The sequence below is a fragment of the Choloepus didactylus genome, chromosome 19 (assembly GCF_015220235.1).
Source record: "Choloepus didactylus isolate mChoDid1 chromosome 19, mChoDid1.pri, whole genome shotgun sequence".
NCBI lineage: Eukaryota > Metazoa > Chordata > Mammalia > Pilosa > Megalonychidae > Choloepus > Choloepus didactylus.
In genome coordinates, this window is record NC_051325.1 from 1,342,988 (window position 1) to 1,351,291 (window position 8,304).

Sequence of the window (8,304 nt, forward strand, 5' to 3'; positions counted from 1 at the left end):
TCCTTCCACCAATATCTATACCTGCAGCAGCTCTACCTGGGGACTTTTTCTATTTTTTAAGGCTCACCAAAGTGGCCTCCTACTCATCACAGCATAATATATGCAGTTTGGGAGATCCAAAACATGGTGATACATGCATGGCCTTGTTGAAGGTCTGTAGCATTCCTCATATGTAATTTGTCATCTGATCTGATTATAGGAGCAAAAGACTAATCAAAAAATCCCTCACACTCTATATTGGTTGCCTCTAAAATTTCCCTCAGAATAATTGGTTCTGTCACAGGCAATGCCTACCCCAGTTTTATCTGTTTAAGTGAATGAGTACAGGCCTCATGACTGAGTTAATCTAACCTATTAACAGACTTTGAATGTGTAAGAACTCCAGACACCTGGACTGGTACCAGGGATAGAATGTGAGTTCCTAGTGGTTGACTTTTGGCAAGCAGAACTGGTGCTGCAGGATGAAACAAATGCAGGATTAAGGTACATGATATGACAATACATCCCTAGGAGGCAAAGATATGAAAGTTCAAAATATTCAGCCCATTGACTTTTTTATTTTGAAAAAAGAAACCTCCATAAACAGGCACTCCAAACCTCATTTGATCAGACCCCACAAGTATGTATCAATAACCCATGTGAACCTACAGTAGAAGTTATTGATTCTTGGGTTCATAACTATCATTTAAATATGTTCTCATCCCTGACTGGAAATCTATTACTACTGGGGACAAAAAGCTCAATATTACCAATAACCTGATGCAGACAACACCTGAGACAACATTTAACATTAGACCTGGGAGAAGACAGGGATAGTTAATACTTATAGGTGATCTTAGGTATAAGTCACCAAGAACAGGTGGAATCAGATACATAGCTAACCCAAGAACAAGGACAAGATCTGATTTTTGAAATATATAATTGAACTCAATAACACCAGCCATAATGTAGATTTTTATTCTATTATCTTTCTATTCACATGTTAATTCCTCCATCATACCTTGTATTGTCCCCCTGTCCTCCTTTGTCCCTTCCAATGACTCCTATCCTCTCAAATCTCATTTTCACCCTTTCCCACTCTTCTTGGTCCCTTGTCATTCTCCACTATTTTCCCCATGCCATACAAAGTGCTGCTAACCTAGGAAATCTCTATAATTGCTGAGACATTGCTGACCTGGACTCCATACAAGGAACCCAGTCATTGGCCTCACTCATAGTGCAAATAAATTACACATTAAAGACATTAACAAAAAAAATAATGAAGTATGTGAAATAGGAAACACTGACGTTTGAGAATTTTTTATTTGGCTAAATCTTGGATTTTGGAGACACAGGATTCTTATCATATTTTTAGAATTTCTAATCCTTTTTCTTATTATGGTCATTACAATGTACATTCTTCATTGTCTCATCTCCAGAATAACAGCCACAAGTCCCTGTTAAGGAATGCTAATGTGCCAAGCATTTGATCTTTTTTTTTTTTTCTCATGAGAATATATGTTTATTTCAAGATATATTACAAAATATATAAGAATTGGTGGTGCTGGGAACAGGAATGAGGGGAAAAAAAAAGAAACAAAGCCAAAAGATAGGTCTTAAGTGAACTGATAATGATAATGTGTTAAGAATTAGGATTGTGCTTAATTTAACTCTTCAGCTAAGTTTAAAAAAAACACAACACCCTCATAAACAGGCGTCCCTGCAAATCCACAGGGACAAGGCTCTTCTTACACTGGGCAAGTGACAGTAACATAAATGGATCATTAGAAATCGCATGGCATGCTGGAAGCTGTGCGACAGATTTACCAAGCATGTATGCACTCTGTTGAAATAAATTCAACAATTTGTTAAATCAAGGCCTCTTGCACCCTAATCCAAATGACAGGTGTGGTGCTGGTGACATCTTGCTTTCTCTGGAGACCTGATCATGTGAAACTCACTGCACTTTTTCACGTGGGACCTGGCTTGCAAAATGTAGTGTTCCTCCGTTATCATATGGTGACTGTCACTCCTTGGGATTTAAACTGGGAAGCAACTGTCAGCTGAGGGAGTTCTGACCTTGAGTCACAAAGATTCATGGTTAAAATATTTCTGCCTACTGGAATATTCATCACAAACAACACCTCTTCTTGATGGAATTCCCACCATGGCCCCTCTGGGTGATGGTGTTTCGAATGTGCAGAGTCCTAAAGAGGATTGAGTTTCAATTGGCTTACTCTATTTGACTAAAATAGTGAACTCTAGGCACTGTGGTCAAAACAAAGGTATCCAAGGGAACTAAGTAAATGTGTTCCTTTGACTCATAAACTATTATTTTTAGAAGGAGTGTATTAAACATTCATCTTGTCCAATTCTTCATCTGATGCTGCATGCTGCTTAGCCAAATTCCATTAATTACTCATTTAATTATGATTGAACATCCTTGTTTGCAGAGCGCATTACACCACTGATAGGGAGTGTATTATCCTTTTCATGCATTAATGTATTCATTAATGTAAGGCATTGCCTTTATATTTGGGAAGGAATGTTTACCTCAGGAAATTCTGCCTACATTTCACTGGCCAAAATTGTATGCCATGGTCACCCTGAGCTTCAAGATAAAATGTTGGGTATTAAATTTTTTTTAAAATCTAGGCACATAGATCCTGCCAACCCAAATTGGGACTCCATTAATAAGGAAGGGGGAGTTTGGATACTGGATAGGAATTTTTTTTTCCCACAGAATATCTTTCCATTTATTTATGTCCCTTTTATATATTTGTTAAAGTTCAGTTTCTTTTCTCTCTCTAAATATACTATCATTTTTTTTAAGGTTACCTCCTTAATATCATTATCACTGGCATTGTCAATACTCTGTTACTTTTCATTATATTTTCTAGTTTCTCATTGTGTAGGGGGAGCCTATATATTTCATTTTTTAATTCATTTTATTGAGATATATTCACATACCACACATTCATACAAAACAAATCGTACATTTGATTGTTCACAGTACCATTATGTAGTTGTAAATTCATTACCAAAAACAATCCCCGACACCCTTATTACCACACACACAAAAATAACCAGAATAATAATTAAAGTGAAAAGGAGCTACTAAAGTAAAAAAGAACACTGAGCACCCTTGTCTGCTTGTTTGTTTGTTTGTTTCCTTCCCCTACATTTCCACACATCCATCCCCAAACTAGACAAACGGGAGTGTGATCCCTATGCCCCCCCAATCCCACTATCCCCTCTCATAAGCCACATTTTTATACAATTGTCTTCAAGATTCATGGGTTCTGGGTTGTAGTTTGATAGTTTCAGGTACCCACCACCAGCTACCCCAATTCATTAGAACCTAAAAAGTGTTGTCTATATTGTGCATAAGCGTGCCCACCAGAGTGACCTCTCGGCTCCTTTTGGAATCTCTCTGCCACTGTAGCTTATTTCATTTCCTTTCACATCCTCCTTTTCGTCAAGAAGATGTTCTCCATCCCATGATGCTGGGTCTACATTGCTGCCCAGGAGTCATATTCCACATTGCCAGGGAGATTCACTCCCCTGGGTGTCTGATCCCACATAGAGGGGAGGGCAGTGATTTCACCTTTCAAGTTGGCTTAGCTAGAAAGAGAGGGCCACATCTGAGCAACAAAGAGGCATCTGGGAGGAGGCTCTTAGGCACAATTACAGGGGGGCCTAGCCTCTCCTTTGCCGCAACAGTCTTCCCAAGGGCAAATTCCATGGTGTAGGGCTCAATCCATCAAACCACCAATCCCCTATGTCTGTGGGCATGTTAACAACCATCAAGGTAGGGCAGGCCAATACCCCTGCATTCTCCACCAGCTCCTCAAGGGGGGTCTGCATATTTTTTTTTTGTTTTTTTTTCAAACTTTTTTTTTCTAAATCAACTGTATGAAAAATAAAAAAAATAAAAAAAATAAAAAAACATACAATAGAAGAACATTTCAAAGAGACCATAAAAAGGGAGTAAGAAAAAGACAACCAACCTAAGGTAACTACTTTACTCCCAACATTTTCATACTCTACCCCAAGAAAGTAACCTAAAATAGCAACATTTCTGTGAACTTGGTCCTACCATACCCATCAGAAATTAACAGACCATAGTCATTCCTGGGCATTCCCAGAACATTAAATTTACCCATGATAGCTTATCTGTGTTTCTTGGATTATTGTTCCCCCTTCCTTAATTGCTCTCTATCACTAGTTCCCCTACATTCTACATTATAAACCATTCATTTTACATTTTTCAAAATTCACATTAGTGGTATCATATAATATATGTCTTTTTGTGCCTGGCTTATTTCGCTCAGCATCATGTCTTCAAGGTTCATCCATGTTGTCATATGTTTCACAACATCATTCCTTCTTAGTGATGTGTAGTATTCCGTCATGTGTATATATCACATTTTATTTATCCACTCATCTGTTGAAGGACATCTGGGTTGTTTCCATCTCTTGGCAATTGTGAATAATGCTGCTATGAACATTGGCGTGCAGATATCTGTTCATGTCACTGCTCTCCGATGTTCCGGGTATATACCGAGAAGTGCAATCGCTAGATTGAAGGGTATCTCTATATCTACTTTTCTAAGGAACTGCCAGACTGACTTCCAGAGTGGCTGAGCCATTGTACAGTCCCACTAACAATGAATAAGAGTTCCAATTTCTCCACATCCCCTCCAGCATCTGTAGTTTCCTGTTTGTTTACTGGCAGCCATTCTAATTGGTATGAGATGGCATCTCATTGTGGTCTTAATTTGCATCTCTCTAATAGCTAGTGAAGCTGAACATTTTTGCATGTGTTTCTTGGCCATTTGTATTTCCTTTTCAGAGAACAGTCTTTTCATACCTTTTGCCCATTTTATAATTGGCCTGTCTGTACTATCATCATTGAGTTGTAGGATTTCTTTATATATGCAAGATATCAGTCTTTTGTCAGATACATGGTTTCCAAAATATTTTTCCCATTGAGTTGGCTGCCTCTTTACCTTTTTGAGAAATTCCTTTGAGGTACAGAAACTTCTAAGTTTGAGGAGTTCCCATTTATCTATTTTTTCTTTTGTTGTTTGTGCTTTGGGTGTAAAGTCTAGGAAGTGGACACCTGATACAAGGTCTTGAAGATGTTTTCCTACGTTATCTTCTAGGAGTTTTATGGTACTTTCTTTTATATTGAGATATTTGGTCCATTTTGAGTTAATTTTTGTGGAGGGTATGAGGTAGGGGTCCTCTTTCATTCTTTTGGATATAGATATCCAACTCTCACAGCCCCATTTGTTGAAAAGAACTTTATGACCCAGTTCAGTGACTTTGGGGGCCTTATCAAAGATCAGTCAGCCATAGATCTGGGGGTCTATCTCCGAATTCTCAATTCAATTCAATTGATCTATATGTCTATCTTTGTGCCAGTACCATGCTGTTTTGACAACTGTGGCTTTATAATAAGCTTCAAAGTCAGGGAGTGTAAGTCCTCCCACTTTCTTTTTCTTTTTTAGAGTGTCTTTAGCAATTCAAGGCATCTTCCCTTTCCAAATAAATTTGATAACTAGCTTTTCCAAGTGTGCGAAGTAGGTTGATGGAATTTTGATTGGGATTGCATTGAATCTGTAGATGAGTTTGGGTAGAATTGACATCTTAATGACACTTAGCCTTCTTGTCCATGAACATGGAATATTTTTCCATCTTTTAAGGTCCCCTTCTATTTCTTTTAGTAGAGTTATGTAGTTTTCTTTGTATAGGTTTTTTACATCTTTGGTTAAGTTACACCTAGGTACTTGAATTTTTTAGTTGTTATTGAAAATGGTATCTTTTTCTTGAGTGTCTCTTCAGTTTGTTCATTTCTAGCATATAGAAACATTAGTGACTTGTGTACATTAATCTTGTATCCTGCTACTTTGCTAAATTTGTTTACTAGCTCTAGTAGCTGTATCATTGATTTCTCAGGGTTTTCCAGATATAAGATCATATCATCTGCAGACAATGACAGTTTTACTTCTTCCTTTCCAATTTGGATGCCTTTTATTTCTTTGTCTTGCTGGATTGCCATGGCTAGCATTTCTAGCACAATGTTGAAAAACAGTGGTGAAAGCAGTCATCCTTGTCTTGTTCCTGATCTTAGGGGGAAGGCTTTCAGTCTCTCCCCATTGAGTACTATGCTAGCTGTGGGTTTTTCATATATGCTCTTTATCATATTGAGGAAGTTTCCTTCAATTCCTACCTTTTGAAGTGTTTTTATCAAAAAGGGATGTTGGATTTTGTCAAATGCTTTTTCAGCATCTATTGAGATGATAATTTGATTTTTCCCTTTTGATTTGTTACTGTGTTGTAATACATTGATTGATTTTCTTATGTCGAACCATCCTTGCATGCCTGGAATGAACCCCACTTGGTCATGGAGTATGATATTTTTAATGTGTCTTTGCATTCAATTTGCAAGTATTTTGTTGGGGATTTTTGCATCTATATTTATTAGGAAGATTGGCTGGTAGTTTTCCTTTTTTGTAACATCTTTGCCTGGTTTTGGTATTTGATGTTAGCTTCATAATATGAGTTAGGTAGTGTTCCATTTTCTTCAATGCTTTGAAAGAGTTTAAGTAAGATTGGTGTCAGTTCTCTCTGGAAAGTTTTGTAGAATCCTCCTGTGAAGCCATCTGGCCCTGGGCATTTATTTGTGGGAAGCTTTTTGATGACTGATTGGGTCTCTTTGATTGTGATTGGTTGATTGAAGTCTTCTGTTTCTTCTCTGGTCAGTCTAGGTTGTTCATGTGTTTCTAGGAAATTGTCCATTTCTTCTACATTATCCAGTTTGTTGCCACACAGTTGGTCATAGTACCCTCTTATAATTTTTTTAATTTCCTCGGGATCTGCAGTAATGTCATCTTTCTCACTCATTATTTTATTTATATGGGTCTTCTCTCTTTTTTATTTTGTCAGTCTAGCTAGGGGCCTGTCAATCTTGTTGATCTTCTCAAAGAACCAACTTTTGGTGTTATTTATCCTCTCTATTGTTTTTTTGTTCTCTATGTCATTTATTTCAGCTTTAATCCTTGTTATTTCTTTTCTTCTACTTGGTTTAGGATTGGTTTGCTGTTCATGTTCTAGCTTTTTCAGTTGATCCATTAGTTATTTGATTTTGGTTCTTTCTTCCTTTTTAATATATGCGTTTAGTGCTATAAATTTCCCCCTCAGTACTGCTTTTGCTGCATCCCATAGGTTTTGGTATGCTGTGTTCTCATTTTCATTCATCTCTATATATTTAGCAATTTCCCTTGCTATTTCCTCTTTAACACACTGATTGTTGAGGAGTGTGTTGTTTAACCTCCAGGCATTTGTGAATTTTCTAAGTCTCTTGGGGTTGACTTCTAATTGTATTCCATTGTGGTCAGAGAATGTGCTTTGAATAAGTTCAATCTTTTTAAATTTATTGAGGCTTTTTTATGTCCCAACATATGATCTATTCTGGAGAAAGTCCCGTAAGCACTAGAAAAGTATGTGTATCCTGGTGATTTGGGATGTAATGTTCTATATATGTCTGTTAAATCCAATTCATTTATCGGATTTTTTAGGTTTTCAGTTTACTTACTGGTCTTCTGTCTGGTTGATCTATCTATCAGAGAGAGTGATGTGTTGAAGTCTCCCACAATTATTGTGGAAACATCAATTGTTTCCTTTAGATTTGCCAGTGTTTCTCTCATGTATTTTGTGGCACCTTGTTTGGGTGCATAAACATTTATTATTGTCATTTCTTCTTGTTGAATTGCCCCTTTTATTAGTATGTAGTGGCCTTCATTGTCTCTCAAAATATCCCTGCACTTAAAGTCTATTTTATCTGAGATTAATATTGCTACACTTGCTGTCTTTTGGCTGTAGCTGGCATGAAATATTTTTTCCATCCTTTCATTTTCAATTTCTTTGTGTCCCTGTGTCTAAGATTAGTCTCTTGTATGCAGCATATTGATGGTTCATTTTTTTTTGATCCATTCTGCAAATCTATACCTTTTAATTGGTGAGTTTAATCCATTTACATTCAACTTTATAACTGTGAAGGCATTTCTTGAATCAGCCATCTTATCCTTTGGTTTATGCTTGTCATATATATTTTTCCTCTCTCTATTAATATCATTTAATGTACCCATACCAAATCTCTTTAGTACTGAAACTTTCTCCATGTCTCTCTCTCCTTTCTTTGTTTCTCTGTCTGTAGGGCTCCCTTTATTATCTCCAGTAGGGCAGGCCCCTTGTTAGCAAAGTCTCTCAGCATTTGTTTGTTTGTGAAAAATTTAAGCTCTCCCTCACATTTGAAGG